Source organism: Vombatus ursinus, unplaced genomic scaffold (assembly GCF_900497805.2).
Source record: "Vombatus ursinus unplaced genomic scaffold, bare-nosed wombat genome assembly UNPS02004428.1, whole genome shotgun sequence".
NCBI classification, from domain to species: Eukaryota; Metazoa; Chordata; class Mammalia; order Diprotodontia; family Vombatidae; genus Vombatus; species Vombatus ursinus.
Window position 1 is genome coordinate 699,703 of NW_020944206.1, and position 20,624 is coordinate 720,326.

The 20,624-nt window shown below is 38.8% G+C and overlaps 1 long non-coding RNA gene across 5 annotated transcripts in view; it reads left to right on the forward strand.

Moving 5' to 3' along the window:
- The window catches only part of LOC114023484, a 47,686-nt gene that overhangs the window by 1,208 nt on the left and 25,854 nt on the right, over nt 1-20,624 (forward strand). For 2 of the 5 annotated variants that reach the window (XR_003566799.1, XR_003566801.1), the window contains exons 2-4: nt 4,872-4,954; nt 13,271-13,350; nt 14,191-14,352. This is a non-coding gene — a long non-coding RNA (uncharacterized LOC114023484). The remainder of the gene's footprint in view (nt 1-4,871; nt 4,955-13,270; nt 13,351-14,190; nt 14,353-20,624) is intronic. The other 3 variants (XR_003566803.1, XR_003566804.1, XR_003566800.1) reach the window with 2 other exon arrangements.

Sequence of the window (20,624 nt, forward strand, 5' to 3'; positions counted from 1 at the left end):
CTATGTGCCAGGCACTGTGCTAATGGCTGGGGGATACAAAAATATGGGAAGAAGATGAACATTTATGTAGAGTCTCATATGTGCTAGGCACTGAGGTAAAAAAAAGGGGGGGGGAAGGAATAAGCATTTTTATAGAGGCACTATTTGAAAGGCTGTGTGCTAATTGCTGGGGATACAAAAATAAGGGAAGGGGATAAGGATTTCTAGAGAGCCTACTGTGTGAAAGGCAATGGGGTAATTGCTGGGGATACAAAGATAAGGGAAGAAGATAAACATTTATATAGAGCCTCATATGTGCCAGGCACCATGCTAAGCACTGGGGATTGAAAAATAAAGAAAGGCGATAAACAGTTGCATAGAACCTACTATGTGAAAGGCACTGGGATAAAAAAAAGGAAGGGAATAAACATTTATATAGAGCCTACTATGTGCCAGGCACTATGGTAATTGCTGAGGCTGATTACAAAAATGAGGGAAGGGGATAAGGATTTCTAGAGAGCCTACTGTGTGAGAGGCACTGGGGTAATTGCTGGGGATACAAAAATAAGGGAAGGGGATAAGGATTTCTATAGAATCTACTATGTGCCAGGTACCGTGTTAATTGCTGGGGATATAAAAATAAGGGAAGAAGATGAACATTTATGTAGAGCCTCATGTGTGCCAGGCACTGAGGTAAAAAAAAAAAGGAAGGGAATACCATTTGAAAGGCCCCGTGCTAATTGCTGGGTTGCAAAAATAAGGAAAGGGAATAAGGATTCCTGTAGAGCCTACTCTGTGCCAGGCACTGTGCTAATGGCTGGGGATACAAAAATAAGGGAAGGGGATAAGGATTTCTATAGAACCTACTGTGTGAAAGGCACTGTACTAATTGCTGGGGGTACAAAAAAGGGAAGGGGATAAACATTTTTATAGAGCCCCATGTATGCCAGGCACCATGCCAAGCACTGAGGATTCAAAAATAAGGAAAGGGGACAAACAATTCCATAGAACCTACTATGTGAAAGACACTGGGGTAAAAAAAAATAAGGGAAAGGAATAAACATTTCTAAAGAGCCTACTATGTGAAACCCCTGTGCTACATGCTGCGGATACAAAAATAAGGGAAGAAGATGAGCATTTATGTATAGCCTCATATGTGCCAGACACTGAGGTAAAAAAAAAAAATGGAAAGAGAATAAACATTTCTATAGAGCCTACTGTGTGGAAGATACTGTACTAATTGCTGGGGATACAAGAGTAAGGGAAAGGAATAAACATTTTTCCAGAGTCTACTGTGTGAAGTGTTGGAGTATAAAAATAAGGAAAGGGGATACACATTTCTATAGAGCGTACTAGGTACGAGGCACTGGGCTAATTGCTGGGGCTGGCTACAAAAATAAGGGAAGGAGATAAGCATTTCTGTTGAGCCTACTATGTGCCAGGCACCGTGCTGATTGCTGGGTATAAAAACAAGGGAAGAAGATGAACATTTATATAGAGCCTCATATGTGCCAGGCATCATGCCAAGCACTGGGGATTCAAAAATAAGGAAAGGGGATAGGTAAACAGTTCCATAGAACCTACTGTGTGAAAGGCACTGGGGTTAAAAAAATAAGGAAAGGGAATAAACATTTCTATAGAGCCTACTAGGTACAAGGCACTGTGCTAATTGCTGGGTCTGGCTACAAAAATAAAGGAAGGGTATGTGCCAGGCACTATGCTACTTGCTGGGGATACAAAAATAAGGTAAGGGGATAAGCATTTCTATAGAGCCTACTATATGCCAAATACTGGGGTGAAAAAAATAAGGGAAGGGAATAAACATTTTGCTTTTTTTTGGTGAAGCAATTGGGGTTGAATGACTTGCCCAGAGTCACATAGCTATTGTCAAGTATCTGAGGGGGAATAAACATTTCTGTAGTGCCTAGTAGGTGCCAGGCACTGTGCTAAGTGCTTTCCACAAATATCTTATTTTATCATAGCTGCATTGTTTATGACTATGCAAAAAACAAATTTTTGCAAATGACAAACAAATAGCTGCTGAATTTATGAGTAGCAGAACAAATTCTCATATTGGCCATGTCTGAAAATGTATGTTCTCCATTTTAATTTTTTCACCTCTGTGCTGAGGAGGTGAGTAATGTGTTTCTTCTTTTATTCTTTTTGGACCAGTGGTTTTTCATTACAGTGATCAAAGTTCTAAAGTCTTTCAAAGTTGTTTTTCTCTATAAGTTGTGTGTGTGTGTGTGTGTGTGTGTGTGTGTGTGTGTGTGTGTGTGTATTTCTGGTTCTGCTCATTTGCTCTGCATCCGTTCATAGAGGTCTGTAACAAATATGCTTGGTCAAGCAAAGGGCAGCTAGGTGGTGCAGTGGATAGAGCACTTGACCTGGAGTCCGGAATACCTGACTGTTTTCTAGCTTTGTGACCCTTGGCAAGTCAGTTAACCTTCTTCATCGTCTGTTTCCTGTTAATAAAACAGCACCTACATCCCAGGGTTATTGTGAGGATACTTTGAGAGAATAGTTGTAAAGTACATAGCATAGCACCTGTTACAGATTGGTTGCTTAATAAATGCTTGTTCCTTTCCTTTTCAATTTCCTCTGAAACTATCCATTTCATCACTTGTTCAGTTGTTTTTTGGTTGTGTCTGAACCTTTGTGACCCCATTTAGGGTTTTCTTGGCAAAAAGTGCTGTAATGGTTTTCCTTTACCTTCTCTAGCTCATTTTACAGATGAAGAAGCCGAGGCAAACAGGGTTAAGTGATTTGGCCAGAGTCACACAGGTAGTAAGTGTCTGAGGCCAAATTTGAACTCAGGAAGATAAATCTTCCAGACTCCTGGCCCAGTGCTCTTATCCACTGCAGCGCCACGTAGCTGCGGTTATCATTTATTATGGCACAATAATATTCTGTTACAATTCACCTACCACAATTTGTTTAGCCATTCCCCAATAGGACATCTTAGTTTCCAATTTTTGCTTACTATGAGAAGAGCTCGTGATTTTTTATATATAGGTCCATTTCCTCTTTCTTTGATTTCTTTGGAAGTATGGGCCTAGTAGTGGTATAATTTGTTCAAAGGGAGTTCCTCTTCCTTCCTTTGATTTCTTTAGGGGTATAGGCCTACTAGCAGTATATCTGGGTCACAGGGTATGCACAGTTTCAAAACTTTTGAGGCATAGTTCTAAGATGTATGTTTTATTATTTTTTTTAAATGTCTGGTGTTCAGTGTTGAAATAGATTGTTTTCATCCAAGACCTTTATCTCCCAGAACAGAAAATGGTGGAGCTATAAATGAAAAATATTCTGTGTTCTCATAGTGAAAATTATTTTAATTCATGTAACCACATTACCTAATTCCTCAGATGCATACACAAACACACACAAATGATTTAGTTTAATAAAATAAGATTGTAAAATTATTGGCTTTGATTCTTTTCCAAGGAGCTTATTAGACTATGTGGTAAGAGCAGCAAAGCCAATTCCATTTAGTGTAATTGTAATTAAAAGCTAATTAGTTAATTAATTCATTGTTCTAGAGCTGTACTAAAATCACTTCAAAATTACTGCATTAAAATATGTCTTAATGAGAATGTTTCAGATTTTGATAGGGCTATTAAGTTATCCAATATATGGTCCATATATAGAGATGCACATTGAATCTACTTTTTTTTTTTAATAGAAAAGTATCCACCTACAAATTCATTGTTTGAAAAATAGCTCACTGATTGCTATCTCTGGCTATTGAATAATGAAATCATTATAATAACAGCCCACATTTATATAGCATTTTAGAGTTTCCAAAGCACTTTTCTCTCAATAAACCCTGTGATGTAGGAGTATCATTACCACCTCCATTTTATGGATGAAGAAGCTGGCAAAGGTAGGAAAAGCTACTGTGACTTTTTAAAAATGTGTTGATAAGTTTTTATGCAACAGATACTTCCCAACAAACCTCCAAATAACCTCCCCTGCCATACACCCAAAGTAATTCTCCCCAGACATTTATTCATTAAAATAATGTGTTCTTTAACTTTGATAGTAGTGTATTGACATTGACTATTGTAATTGAAAAGTTTTGTTGTTTCTGCATGTTGACTTTTTGTTGTTTCATTAATTATCTTTTTTTCTCCCTCTGCATAACTTCATACTTATCTTTTTTCCTAATCATTTGTATTTGTTCTTTTGAAGTTATTTGCCTTTCCAATGTATACATTGTATTGTATACATTATTCTCCTGATTCTGCTCACTTCACTTGATAGCAGCTCATACAAATCTTCCCAAGTTTCTCTGAAACCATCATTTTTAATGGCACAATAGTATCCAATTTCATTGATAAACCATAATTTGTGCAGCAGTTCTCCAATTAATGCTCCCCCCCAACCAGTTTCCAGTTCTTTGCTACCACAAAAAGCTGCTGTAAATAATTTCGACCATTGTGGGTCTTTCTCTCTTTGATCTCCTTTGGGTCAGGTAGTAGCATTGTGATGTCAAAGACTATACACAATAGTGACTGTTGTACACAATAGTCAAAGACTACACACAATAGTGACTGTTATAGGCCAGGAAGCTGGTGGAACTTGGAAGGTATGAATTGAACGCTCTCTCTTCTCATAACGTTATCTGGCCCTGTTGTGAGCAAGGAGTTATAATGCAGATCTGGGGCAGCTACGTGACCCAACTGTTAGGGCAAAAAAGCAGTTTTGAGAATTTTGGCAAGGACCTCCTGAGCCTGCCCACAACTTTCTGATTGACTGCTTTTTAGCCTTTTTGCCTGTGACTTCAATTTGTTTTTATTCTCTGGACTGCTCTTTGTTTTGAGAACTGCTTCTTCCTGAGGTTATTGAAATATATTTTTATTAAAAGGACTCTTATTTGTTTAAATCCTCAGGCTATCAGTTGCATTGTGCCATAGGAGTAATATCCACTTGGACAATCGTCTTCTTCATTTGATTTCCTTGGAGAGTAGGTCAGGTAGGTATCACTGGGTCAAAGGGTATGCATGGTTTGGTGACATTTTAGGCATGGTTCCAAATGGATTTCTAGAATGGCTGAACCATTTCACAAGTCCACTATCCTTACATTGGTGCTCCTGTTTTCCCATAGCCCTTTCAACATTTGTCATTATCCTTACCCTTTTTTTGGTCATCTTTGTCAATCTGATGAGTGTGTAAGGTAGAATCTCAGAGGTGCTTTGATTTGCATTTCTCTAATTACTAGTAATTGGAAGCATTTTTTTTATTTGTTGATAACTTGCATTTCTTCCTTTCAAATCTGCCTGTTCATGTCCTTTGACCATTCATCTCTCAATTTGAATCAGTTTCTTGTATCTCTTGTATACAAGACCTTTATCGGAGAAATGTGATGGGAAGATTTTTTTCTACAGTTGCCTATGTTTTTCTTCTAATTTGAACTGCATTGATTTTGTTCATACAAAACCTTCTTATTTTTATTTGAGTAGAATTGTCTTTTTATCTTCTGTGATCCTCTCCCTTGTTTGGTCATGAACTTTTCCCCTAGCCATACATTTGAAAATTAATTTCTTCCCTGTTCCTCTAATTTATTTATGATTCCCCTCTTTATGGCTATGTCATATTTCCATTTGAAGATTATCTTGGTGTGTGTTGTAAGATGTTAATCTATACCTAATTTCTTCCAGAATGCTTTCCAGTTTTCCCAGCAGTTTTTGTTCAATTTTTTGGGTCTTGACCCTGGTAGCTGAGGATCTTTGGGTACATTGAAAACTGTGCTATTGTGTTCATTTGGTTCTGTATGTGATATATGTAATATGTTCCATTGTTCAACCTCTGTATTTTTAACTAGCTCCAGACTGTTTTGATGATTACTGCTTTGTAGTATAGTTTTAGATCTGGTAGTGTTTTTTCATCCCTTCCCCCATTATTTCCCTTGACGTTTTTGACCTTTTGTTTCTCCAGATGAATTTAATTATTATATTTTATTATTCATTATTATATTTTCTAGCTGTAACCCTTTCTAGTAATCCTTGGGCAGTTTGATGGCCATGTCATCAAATAAGTAAATTGATTTAGAGAGTATTGTCATTTTTATGACTTGTCCATCACCAATGAATATTTCTCCAGTTATTTAGGTCCATATTTCAATAAAGAATGCTTTGCAACTGCATTCGTCCAGTTCCCGTATTGGTCTTGATAGATAGACTCCCAAGTCTTTTATACATTCTGTAGTTATTTTAAATGATATTTATTTTTCTTTCGCCAGAGTTTTGTTAATATATAGAAATGCTGATAACTTATGTAGATTTATTTATATTCTATAACTTTGCTAAAATTATTAATTGTTCAAATTAATTTCAGTTGATTCTTTATTAGTGGTGTCCAGCTGAAATGGAAATGGGGCCACTAAAGTGAACAAAGGGATCCCTGTGGGCCATGTATTGTTTTAGAAAACCACTTATTAATGCTATCTATGGTCTACTGCATATTTATATATTTTGTTAAATATTTTAATTATATTTTAATCTGGTTCAGGTTGAACCCAGGAGTGTTGAGACTGGGATGCATGTTTGACACCTCTGTTCAGGACTGATCAGTGTATAATCTTCAGAAATCCATAGTTTCTTTTCTTGTTTGCCTGTGTTTATTCCTTTGATTTTTTTCTTGCCTTATAGCTATAGTTAGCATTTCTAGCACTGTGCTATATAGTAGTGGTGATAAAGGGTATCCTTCCTTGGTTTACCCTTGATATTTTTGGAAAGTCCTCCAACCTTTATACATTGAATACAGTATCCTTCATTTTTGGTAGACACAACAGACTGATAAGGAAACATCCATTTTATTCATACACTTTGTTTTTGCTAGAAATTGATATTGGATTTTTTTTCTTTTCTTTTTCTTTTTTTTTGTAGGTAATTGGGGTTAAGTTACTTGCCCAGAGTCACACAGCCTAGTAAGTGTCTGAGGCCAGATTTGAACTCTGGTCTTCCTGACTTCAGGGCTGGTGCTTTATCCACTGTACCACCTAGCCACCTTTGTATTGGATTATTTTCAAAAGCCTCTTCAACATCTGTTGATATAGGGGCAGCTAGGTGACGGAGTGGACAGAGCACTGGCTCTGGACTCAGGGAGACCTGAGTTCAAATTCAATCACCGACACTTGACACTTAATGGCTGTGTGACCCTGGGCAGGTCACTTAAGCCCATTGCCTAGCAAAGAACAAAAAAAAATCTTATTAGAAATCTATTGATATAATCATCATTCTTGTTTTTAAAAATACAGTCTATTACATTTATTGTTTTCCTTATATTGAACTAACTCTGCATTCCTGGTATAATCCAGTCTGGTCATAGTGTCTTTTTAATATGTTCATTATAGTCAGCCTATTTTCTAATATTCTGTTTAGTATTTTTGCATCGATGTTTGTTAGGGATATTGGCCTATAATTTTCTTTCATTGCTTTGCCTCTCCTTGGTTTAAGCATCAAGATCATATTTGTATCATAGAAAGTTTAGAAGGGTCCCCTTCTCTATTTTTACAAATAGTTTATATAATGTTGAAATTAATTGTTCTTTAAATATTTGATGGGAGTAGATGGGGATATAGAAGCCCATGGTTTGTCCTACTCAGTGCTAGTCTGGTGTGGATTGGGCCTTTGGGTCACTCACTACTGGGTTTTGGTGCTAGTCTGCCTTGCCCTGATCAGCCTTGTCTATTACTACAGATGTGAGTGGGGTCCTTGTGTTGCCCACATTGGACCTCTCTATTTTTTCCCCTTTTCACCTAAACTAGATTACCCTGTTCTGTGATTCTGTAGGATTCTAAGTCTTTTGTCCTGATCTGGATGGGAAGTTTATAGCTGATTGTCTTTATCATTATTTTTTTATTTTTATTTTTATATTTTCTTTATTTTAAGGAGCCACACACACACACACACACACACACACACACACATTTAGTAATATTGTATTGTTTTGAAGGATTTGGGGCCTTCCCAGGCTTAATATAGCATCATCTTCCCACAATGTCCTGTATACTGTCAATACTGGTCATGACAGCCACTCAGCCTCCCCTCTTCCCACTTCTAGTCAGTAGCTACAGACTCCATGCCATCCCTTCTCTTTGGCTCATGCAGTTCCCAAATGAGTCATGTGATGTGAGTCTTCTTCCAACCAGGTATCCTAGTGCACACATATTTCTTTCAAATAGCCTCTCGTCTATCAAGAGGAAACAATACTGTCTGTCCAAGACTATATCTCCCAGAAACTTATGCAACCAGATGCTGGAGACCTTTTCCTGCTCGCAGAAAACTTGACTACAATTCCTTGCTACTAGAGGCTCATTCAACAGTGTTTTTGTATTGTCACATCTTCCAAGGAATAGTGAATGAATGATCTTGATGTATGTATGGATGGGAAATACCTTGATGCAAAAGTGTCTGGAAGGCAGCATTTTGTTCTATTAAATCAAATGCATTTTTATGGTTAAAAATAATTAGCATAATGGGGTTTTATATTCTCAGCTTCTTTCAGTTAACTGTGGAATGGTAAAGGTTTGGTCCATTTTTGAATGTCGTTTGTGGTGGGTAAAAGATGAAATGACTGAGGAAACCAAACTCTGATCTTTTGAGCATATCGGTTTATTAAGCAATGCATGCCAATTACCTAACAAATCAGGACCAGACCTTTTCAGCTTAGAGGGGGATGTGGACTTTTATACATTAAAAACAATTAATCAAATAAAACCAATTAATTAAAAGGAAACAACACAACATTAGGTAATCTAATGTCTAATTGGAGGAAAGATTAGGGACTTTTCAAGTTGGGAGGGGGAGAACGAACAGGTACAATTCCCTGAATTTAGAAAAAGATGTCCTACTCCCCCCAACTGTGTGTACCTAATCAAAGGAACATGGAAACAATCACTAATTGATTAGTATGGGTCCAGTTTTCAGATAAGACATATGGGTTGCTTGAGATGTACAATTGTCAGAAAACTCCTTGCATCAGTCTTTGGCTCTGACCGAGTTTCTGGTCAGCATAACCAAGGTCCTTGGTTAAGGGTCTCCAAGCAGCAGGAGAGGTGGTCCAGTTTCCCAGCCACACTGGGCAAGGTTCAAAGAATGCAAGAAGGTTTTCTCCCAATGCCCAGAATTGAATAAACTTTTCTCACAAGACAGAATTTGGACTAGACCCATAATTGAATAGAAAGAGAACTGAGCTAGCTCCAGAATTCAGTCACAAGATGGAGTCAGTATAGTTCATTCAGTTCCCACACTTAACCACTTGCTGTTCTAATCCCCTCAATTTTCTCACGCTTATGAAAGCTTTCTTGTTCTCTACTAAGACCATCATCAAGGAGGTCCTCACTCTCTGAATAAATGATTATCGTTAAGATTTTGTATCGATGGGAGAGTAGGCCTCTAGATCAATATTCATTGATAGTCTCTCAGTCACCATTTTTGGAGATATTTCCTATACTTTTTGTATCACCCCTTCCCCTAGTTCCCATGTCTGTCAACCCCTCAATCCCTTCACAATTTGTGTTCCTTCTAGTATGGAGCTCCTCTCTCTCTTCTTGGTCCAATCCTGTGTTTTCTTTTTTTCTCTTTCTACTTCCTCCACAAGCACCTCAGGGATTGTGATGGTTGAAGTGTGGTGGTTCCACTCTCCTTGATAGAGAAAACAACTTGTTGAAATGTGTTCTGCCAGTCTTCTTCATTCTTCTTCTGTTCTAGTCCTTCATTTTCATCCTTTTGTTTTAACCAGGTGTTGTCTTTGGTAATCATTAGTAGCCATCTGTCTGGCAAGAAGTCGAATGTTTGCTGACTAAAGTATTTGTTTTTCCATCAATCTACATTGATTAAACTTCTGGATGAAGTTATTTTAGTCAGTGTCTATATCATTTTTGTTGTTTGTTTTTTCTTTTTTCTTTTTCAATTACTTATTTAAATAATACAGGTTAGAGTTTTATTGGTATATCATATATTTTTCTTATTATGAGTCTTCCTGCTTTTATTCTTTTTTTTTACTAATTCCACTTTTGGCTCTGACAAAACAATTGTCTGATTATATTCAGGCAGCAGATTCAGAGGTAAATGCCCCAACAATAACTTTTTTCCTGTTTACTAAAATATAATGTATTTTGTTCTTTATGGTGCTATGTGGTGCTGATGATATCCAGTGTTTACCAATTTTTTTTTTTTTTTTTACGAAGTATTGTATTCACATATAGAGATGTGAGGCTTCTGCTCAATCTACATGTCTCTGACCTATCTCATTTCTTTTTCTAGAATCATACTGTCCCATGGATTTCTCCTGCTCTCACCTTTTCCCTTTTTTGCATTGAATTCATTAAATATCAGACTGCAGGTTGATTTGATCTAGAGTGTCTTAGCAAATTCTTTATAGAATTTCTTGACATCGTCAGAAACTAATGTTGGTATATAAACTAATTATATATAATATGTATGACATATATAATATATATGATATAAAATATATAATATATAATAATAATTGCAAACATTTAAAAATTGCAATACATGATGACGAAGTCTCCCAAGACATAATGTTGCCTCTCAGTTTTCAATACAATTCACTCTAGAAAGTCCTGTTTATTTCTTTTTTTTAGGAGTACCAGTGAGCCATCTTTCCATTTGGCTGCACATTTCTTCTGTTTTTATATATAGTGAGAATGCCAAGATTGATATGATTCAACTCTTATATATATGTATATATATATATATATATATATATATATATATATATATACACACACACACACACATATATATTCTTTACTCATTGGACCAGTCAAATTGAACGGTCAAATTGAAATGCATTGATGGTCTAAAAACTGTGTGATTCTTAACAACTTCTCCATCCTTTTTGGCCATTCTGTCACTGGCACTGGAGAAGCGGAAGGGGACTGCACAGGACTGAGAACCTTTTAAATTTCTCTTTGCTTCATAGATTGCCATGGCCAGCATGGCCAGCCTCCTGGGAATAGCTAGGCCTGTCTTTGGAAAGCAGAGGCTCTGTTACAGGTGCCTTGCTAGAAACCTTTTTAACTTGGCAGAACCCTCCAGTTCTTGTGCTCTGCTGGCATAGTGTTTGACTTTAACCCTGCACCCCAGTGCTGAACCCTAACCCTCAAATTAGAGGACCATGTAAAGGCCATTTTTTATAGCTTCTATATATGCTTATAAGTGTACATGTTGTGTCCTCTATTGGAAAGTAAGGTCTTTGAAGGCTTGAAAGTCTTTGAAAGAACTCTTTCACTAGTCTTTGTTTTCCCAACAAAGCACAGCCCCTGGCACATAATTGTGGTAAGTGCAGCTAGGTGGCGCTGCAGTGGATAGAGCTCTGGGCCTGGAGTCAGGAAGAGCTGAGTTCAAATTTGGCCTCAGACACTTACTAACTGTATGATCCTGGGCAAGTCACTTAGCCTTGTTTGCCTTACTTCCTCATCTGTATAATGAACTGGAAAAAGAAATGGCAAACCATTCCAGTATCTTTGCTAAGAAGACCCCAATGGGGTCACCAAGAGTCAGACAAGTGAAAAATAACTAAATAGCAACAACGTCACCAACAGCAAGTGTTTAATAAGTGTTTGTTGACCAATGCCATTATGAGGTTGTTTGAGGAAGATGTTAGTGGAGGAGGTTGACCCTTAACACAAAAAATTCTGGGTCACAGACAGTGGTGTCACAAAACGAATTAGAAACATTTCATCTTCTCTCATGGCTAGTGAGTTTAAACTGGCTAGAGGTGGGCTGTAATAGATTTCTTCATTTAAGAATATATTATGTAGGTTTTAATAACCGTGGAATTTTAAGGTAACAAAAACAGTTTGAATTTTCATATTTTTGAAAGCCTCCTCCGAGTACAAAACCTTAAATTTTACTCTAGATTCAGCTTCAATGGTAAGAAGGTTTTAACATGTATTTTTTTGAAGTCTGCTACACATAAGACCTCCCTAAACACTTTATAGTTAGAGTCAATAATAAGAAAAAGATAAAAGGCAGGTTTTAAGGTAAGATTCCAAGTGGCAAAGCGAGCTCAACATTCCAGGTGTTTGAGAGTGGATGAGGTACCCACCATGCTCAAGGCATCAAGAGTGTTGTTTTTGATCTTTGGGAGTCCAAAGGAGGCAGCCTCCACAGCTGCCTCTCACCCAAAGCCTTAGTGAAAAGCATAGAATCCCCTGAGCACAGGCCTTTAGGAGAACTCAGACATAATTTGTCTTTGGAAGAAAAGATTGTGATGCTCACACATGACATTTGCTTGATCCTCCTGTACCCCAAATCCCCAAAGTATTGCAAGTTAAAGTTCACTAAATAGAACTACCAGGATCTGAGATTTGCTATCCAACATTATCAGCTCTAGAGATTTCAGCCTTAACCTGTCAGAAGACTTTAAAAACCCCAAACCCCTAGAAAAGCTTTTTCTTCTTAGTATTTGCAGAATAGCAGTAAATGTGTGATGAGACACCCACTTTTCTTTTGCCTAATTACTTAGTGGCTTTTTCAGCTCCCTAGGTTGTCGTCTGCAGGGTACAGTAGGATAATAAAAAAGAATTCATCAGATTTGAAAGAAAAGCAAATTTGACAGTTACTCAAAAATTAGAATAAAATTTCTATCCAAGTTATTTTCATACCAGAAAAATATTTAGGGAGAACAAAGATGGAGGTGTTTTAAAATGCAAAATATGCTCTTCTTGGAAGAGAGGTAGAAAGGCTAATAGGGCTGAATGTTTCGTATGTTGTCAAATGGGGTGTTTGCGTATCAGGTTATTGTTGTTAAAATGGAGAGTTTCTTTTCTAGGGGAAGGGAAGTAAGAGGGCATGATTAGAAATCACTGTGATATTTAGAAAAAGTCCACAAAGCATCAATAAACCTTATTTAAAAAGAAAACAATACAAACTGGCTTGGGGAACTTGAGAGAACAATATAAAGAAATTATTTCATTGAACAGAATCTTGTTAATAAAAGAATTAAAAAACAGAAGCCCTTTTGAAACTTTTCAGACTCAGAAAGGAAAATGAAAAAAAATATTGCTTACTACTAGTAGAATTTGAAGGGTGCACGTAGACATTCCCAATGGACCCAATGCTCCACTCCCTAGAATCTTTTTTTACTATTCATGCTGTTTTTTTCCTAGGTGTGTCAAAATTGGGAAATAAATTATAGCTCTGACTACAACCTATGTGGAATTATTTTTATTGACTCTTTAGTGGTCTCTAGATTGACTACCATATCATCTTTTAAAAGCACTGATTTTGTTTCCTCTTTGCCTGTGTATATTTCCTAGATTTTTCCACCACTGCTGGGTCAAGGTTGGAGTCACTGGAAGAGGAAGGAGGTGAATCTAGAAGAGGTGCAGAGTTTGAAGTAGGTTTGTTGTTTAAACAAAAAAAACAACATGTGTCAGAAATTTGGACTGGATAGATCAATGGAATTGCCAGCATTAGGTTCAGGAAAAGGAGACAAGTCAGAAAGACCTCTGTTTCTGTCTTTCCTCCCATTGTGCCTATGTTAGGGTTGGCTATTCTGTATTTGACAGCTAAAGATGGTCAGCATGGGATAAGACATTTTTAAAGTATCCCAAATCAATCCTCATACCATTTGACCCCTCTTTAGATTTTGATATTGTCTTCTAAACCCTAAGTGTGCATGTTCCCCCAAGGCCCTGTCCTGTGCCCTCTTCTCTCTCTGCTTCTCTCCTTTGGTGATGTCATCAGCTCTCATGGGTTCAATAATCACCTCTATTTAGATGACTTCCAAATATATGTGAGCCATTGGCTGACCTAGAGTGATAGTGTGCGGGATGAATGTTTGGATTGGCCTAGGAAAATTGATCATGCCCCATGGTTCTTTTCTAAAATAGCAGAACTGTGCAAAGCTGGGAGAAATTCAATCCAGACACATTTTGACCTCAAGGACCAGGGCATAACATTTTACCACTTACTTTTGGTGGGGTAATCGGATTGATTTCCATAGTCAGCCCCACCCTTACAGTTCTATAAGGATGAACAAGTAAGATTCCCCTAAGTGGAGCATGAGAAGAGAGCATTCCATCTCCCTGGGACAGAGTGCTTGGGGATGGGGGTGGTGGTGAAGAGAGCACTTTGACTTTGGCCTCCTTCTGCCCCCCAAACTCCCCTAGCTGGAGGAGGACCTTGCAAGTTTCGAAGGGTCCACAGGATTTGGGGCTTCTCATTTTCCCAACAGCATCCTAGTATCATCCTGTGTTTGGCAGTTGTTTGTAGCAGTGTCTGCTTTGGGAGCCAAGGAAAGGTTGGATGCTGATGCTGAACAGAGAGCCTGGCAAAGAAGCCGGCGTTTGCCCAGGAGGAGCTTGTTGAACCCTTGTAAAGGGTGCAACCAGGAGCTGTAAGTTATGCCTTTGTCACATGTCTTCTCTAAGCTTGATCCCACTCTCCCCTCGACTCTACATGTACATATAGTACTACATACTCAGGGAGAGTATTTCACACACTTTTGGGGGGATATTTTGAATCAGTTATGCTACTTCAGTAAATCCCTTTCTAAAAGTCAGACTGACTAAATGTTTTCCAGTCAATGATCATGGTGGGAAGCACACAGATGGGTGCTTGAGACCTATACAGCATTAGAAAGACCCACTCTCCCCCCGTCTCCTGAGGGCTACTCTTATGTCTACATTTTGAGAAGACATAGCTAGCTCTTCTCCAGCGCCCACTTCATCAGGGCAAGCGAGAGTTGGGATAATCACTTCAGATCATGGGTCACCAAATTTTTATGAGAATGAATTGTGCAATTATAAAAAGTATCCTTGAAAATCTAAGAAGGAAACAGGTAGCAGTAACGTCATGGACTATGTTTAAAAATGACAAGAGGCCACGTAGTATTTTTTGTTTATTGATTGCAATAGAGGGTTCGACTTGATAGCGTGAAATGCAGCCTTAAAGACTCCAGTAAGGTAGGTCTCATGCATATGTTAATATCCTAAAAGATTCTCTAATAGATGTGATCACAGAAACAGCTTTGTTCCATTATCTTGGGATCATCAATGTCTATCAAGGCATTAACAGGGAGATGAACACTTGTCAAAGGCATTTGCTTGCTCTTGTTAGAGATAATGTCAGAAATGTAAACTGAAGAGCTATTTACCCATACTTGGGCAGTAATTCAGACGCTCTTGATTACATAGGACATTAGGCTAATGGCATCAATTCTCAGTGAGATCCCCAGCTATTCAAGAGAGAATGGCCTCCCATTCTTCCTAAGGGAAAAAACAATCAAGTAGATGAAGAATATATATTGATTGGGGAAATTATGCATCATTTTGAATAATCCCAAACTATGACCTGCTGCAAATGCCCATCTTTTTACTGTGAATAGTCTTCCAGATACACTGCAGTGGCTGGGAATCATGGAACACCACAGTCTTAGCAGGATAAAAATGGGAGGTGATGCAAAGGTCAATGGGAAGACACATGGTGGGTGTAAGTCAGTTGCAGCATCCTACTGACAATGGTCCTCTGTGGAGGAAGGATATGAACCGGAATTGAGACAGACAGTATGAGAAGGCCTGGATGGGGTGCCATCTGTATTTGCGAAGGAAGTGCCCATGCCGACGAGATTACAGATCCATTGATTAAAATAAGTTATTTGCCACCTTTTGCACATGCATCTTTGCATCTTAGTGCAAATTCATGAACTATGTTTCTAGGGGAGTGTTTTAGAGAGATTAGTAGTTCCTTTTTTACCAAAAGTACTAAGAGATGGTTACAACCTGTAATTACGATATAACAATGTTAATAGAACATCATATCAGAATGTATCTTTAGTAAAAAGTGACAGGTGCATATCATATCATACATATCATGCAAATGATATGTATAGTCATGGATAATTATTCGAAGCTGACAATATAACTGTCACATTGGATATAGTTAGGGGGAACAGAAAACTTTAGTCATAATTATCATTCATAATTATTAATTTTCATTTAAATAAAATATACAGTTAAACTCAGAACAATTAGCAGATCATAAAAGAGAAAAATACATTGCTTTTAGCAGAATGGAAGACATAAAAAGGAAGTGAATCATAGCACAGAGCTGTAATCTGTGCTACCAAAAGGATAGAATTTTTAATACACTAAAGCATTTTAATGGTGTATTTTTTAGCTAATCTCAAAAGTCGACATTTGACTTCATGGCTGCTAGTAAAAGGGTTTATAGTGAAATCTCTAGGATCTGTCATACTTCAGCCTGAAGAAATGAAAGATTTGATGTCTTTAAGAATTCATTTAAAAATAGATTGTTTTAAAGAGAAACAAAGGCATATTTCACCATCTTCAATGCAAATGAACAAATGAGCACAAGTTCCTTTCAGAGTCAGAGCAGTGCAAACTCAATCAGTGCATTTGGATCTCATTATCATGCTTCAATAAACCAGGTGGCCATAATTTCATTGGTGTGGCATGGCACTGGAGTATGGCTCCTTGATCACTTCATGGATGGTGTCTGAAAGTTGCTGTGGCCAAAATAGGCCTCCCTCTGCAGGTCACCTGGTGACAGGCCTCTCTAGACTTAGTGAGGTTGGCTGTCAGAGAAAGGGTGTTCATTCTGTCCCTGGTGCCATTCAGGATGCCGCTCCAGCTTGGTCAGCGGTGCCGCAACTGGGATTGTACCTGAAGGCCAGGCTGTCAGCGATTCACTGGGATCTCTGTGCCCTGGTTCACTGTGTCATCTGTGGCACGGTGACTTGCATAAGCTGGCATTTGCTTTAGCCAGTCTGTTCCACAGTTGGTCACTGTGGGTGATACAAGGATGTAAATAAAAATTAAATTCTAAAACAAATACATTTAAATAGGGTGGGCAACATAATGTTGTATAACGTCTGTTGAGTTTTGAGGCCCAAGGACATGGGTTCAAATCCTGTCTCTGCTACTTAATAGCTGTGCAACATCACTGAACCTCAGGTTCATATATATGACATGGAGCTAACATTTGCACTACCAGCCAAGAGGGTTGATGAGAAGAAAGTGCTTTGTCGAGCCTGCAGTGCTCATGAAGTGGGGATTTCTTAACATTGGCTCATGCTGAATTTGAGCTATCGTGTTCAATTCTGGGTATCACGTTTTAGGGAGGTCATTGATAAGTTTGAAAACAATCAGGAAAAGGATAACCAGAAGGGGACCAGGCCATAGGCAAGGATCAGCTGAAGGAACTGGAAAAGGGAAGACATGATGGGGGTGGGGTGAGCAGGTATTTGAAGGGCTGGCACATGACTTATCTGCTTGGCTCCAGAGGGCAGAACTTGAGGCAACTATAGGCATTGGGTAAGGAAAAAACAATCTTTCCCACAGTTATAGCAATTGCAACATGGAAGTGGCGGCTTCTACGTCACTGTAGGTATTTAGGTAACCATTTGTGAGGTTATGTTAGAAGGAGGATTCTTACTTCGGGTTGGACTGGATGACCCCTGAAGTCTCTTCCAACAATTTCTCTGAAATTGGACAGAACCATTTATTTAAATCTATGAATAATTGCATTCATACTTAGGGATGGTTTCATTATCAACCAATTGCAATCAACTGGCAGGAAGATCCAGGAGTATCCTCCGGGCCCAATGTCCCTGGACTTAGACCCTCTGCAGTCAACATATGGAAAAAGGCATTCAATGTCAGGCAGAGGAGCTTGTATTTTATTCTGGAGGCAATAGGGAGCCACTGCATATTCCTGAAAGAAATCAGAGAGAGGAGAGATGAGAACCTGGTTAGAGCTTTAGGGCCCATGGTTGGAGGGAAGAATACACATGATGATCTAAGGAAGGAAGTGTGCAGTAGTGGATAGAGAGCCAGAAAGGGGAATCACAAAGACCTGGCCTCAGTTCCCACCTCATGCACTAGCTGTGCAGCCTCAGGCAAGTCACTTTACTGCTCAGTGACTCAGTTTCCTCATCTTGAAAATGGGGTTAATATTAACTCTAGCACTTACCTCACAGGATTCTCTTGAGGACCAAATGAAGTAATGTGTGTAAAGCACTTTGCAAATCCTAAAAGTCAGTATAAATGTAGGTGGTTGTCATCATCACCACTACCACCACCTCTGTCATCCAGCGATTGAGACCAAGAAGGAGGAGGCCTACAGGTAGGAGGAAAACCAGGAGAGATCATTGTTATGAAAGCACAGAGATTTTCAGAAGGAGGGGGAAAACAGTGCCAAAGATAGCAGAGAAGTTGAGAAGGATGAGGCCCGGCAATGGGCCAGAAGGTTTAGCAATTCAAAGATGACACAAATGTGACTTCTTATCAGTGCTCTGTGGTTTGCAAGATATCTCCATTATCTCATTTGAGTCTCATAACCACCCTGTGAAGCGGGAGGTATTATCCTCGTTTTACAGATGAGGAAACTGAGGTTCAGAGAAGTTGTGGTTTTCTTCAGGTGACACAGCTGGAAAGTATCCTGCAATCTTTCACATGCTACACTGTTTCTAGCTGGGTGGTGATGGTGGAGTGGCAGTGCCACAGCAAAGCTGTGAATGCTGAAGCTGGTTGTGTCGGTGGCTTGGGCTCCAAATAAACTTCTTTGGCCCAGTCTTGCCATATGCCGAAGGTGAGAGGCCTTTGTGCATCTCGCTCTGTCAGTCGCTCCATGAGCATTTATTAAGCTTCTATCTTGTGCTGGATGCAGGGCTAAGTACTGGAGAGAGAAAGGAAAAATGCCTCCCCTTTCCTCAAGAAGATTGCATTCTATCAGAGAAAACAACACATATACACAGTAGATAGAACATATATAAAAGTAGATGTAAAATCCATAATGAATGAATTTTTTTAAAAAAAGCATTTATCAAGTGCTTACTATGTACCAAATATTGTGTCAAGTATCACGGATGCAAATTTAAAAGTGAGATAATTGTTGATTTCTAGAAGCTTACATGAGGGAGGGGGGAGAGAACATTACTTTTAGGAGAGTGGTAGCCAGGGAGGAGGTGTTTTGTTTTGACAAACTAAGGGGATGGTGAGTGGTGGAGCTATAAGGGAATTGATTGATAGAGTCTTTCCATTAGCAAAAATAGTACTGAATGATTTAATGATCATCCCAGAGCTGGAAGGCGGAGGAGGGTATATGGTCCCCTTATGGCAGGGTGAATGGTGAGGTCCAGTGGCCTGGAGAGTGCAGTGGTAAGTGAGATGGATGGCAATAAAATGCCCAGAGGACCATGTTAATCATGGCTGGGGTCAGTCAGATACAATGGACCCTATGTTGCATTCACCAGTCAGGATGGCCTAGATGTTCCAGTACTGAGCATGTTAGGTCTCTCAAGAGGGATTGGTGGCAGGGCAAATGGGAAGGCCCAGTGATTCATTGGTGGAGTTGTAGGCAGGGCATGAGCCACTTCTGGCTGGGGGTGGGGAGTCAGGAAAGGTCCCTCCAATGGGAGGTAGCACTTGAGGTGATATTTGAAGGAAGGAATTGAAGGTAGGAATTCCAGGACTAAGAAGTACATTCCATGCATGGGGAGAGCACGACAAGAAATGGAATACCGTGTGTGAGAAACAGCAAGGAACTAAATTCAGCTGGACTATAGTGTGTGAAGGGCAGCTGGATGGTGCAGTGGATAGCTTGCCGGCTTTGGAGTCAGGAGGATATGAGTTCAAATCCAGCCTCAGACACTTACTAGAACTGTAACACTGGGCAAATCAATCTTGTTTGCCTCAGTTTCCTCATGTCTCAAATGAGCTGGAGAAGGTAATGGCCAACCACTCTAGTATCTTTGTCAAGAAGCCCCACGTGGGGTCACGGAGAGTTGGACGTGACTGAAATAACTCAACAGCAACAAATGGTGTATGAGGAAGGAAAGAAATGGTGGTTCCGAAAGGCTTTAAATCCTAACACAGAAGGTTCCCAAATTCGATATCCTTGAAGGATCCCAAGAAGCAGGTATGGAGGCCCATGGGATGAGAATCAGATCTTCACAAGGTTCTTGTTCATCTCCTTAGGCAAATGTGTTTTTTTTTTTTCTCTTGGAATTCCTTCCTGGCTTTCATATTACATAAACGGGTTTTATTTCCTGATCAATATATGGAAGGTCTATTGGACATCTGAGTTTTTTTCATAAATGCTTCACTTCTCAAAGGCCCATAGCCCCTTCATTTGTTTAAATCAGGGGATTAGGCTTCTCATGATAGTACTTGGATGGGTGAGATTCTCAAACAGATCATTTTTCCCATCTGCTTCAAATGAGTCTTTTGGAAAGACTGCCAAGCTGGACAATTGTCCTTGTCAAAGATTTGCACACCCACATATTTGGCCCAGGAAGTTCACTCTTTGCTCTGCTTAGACTTTATTCGTAGAGGCCATATTTGTAATGCATAATGGCAAAATAAGCATTTGCATAAAATTAAGCATCAACGGCCGAATTACCAACATAAAAGAGTTGTATTTTCTGTAAAATTTTCATGACTCTGGCATTCCTAAGCTATGGCCTCATAAAAATTGTGGCTTTATTATGACATCATAAACTATAATATAACATTAGCCCTTGATAGGGGATTTAACATTAATTATTCTGTATTGCTTTTCAATGTTGTGTTTACTTGAAAAGAATAGTAAAGTCAGCATCTAAAGCATGTTAAATCTCCCACTCTTGGTTGTCTTAATATTTCGTTA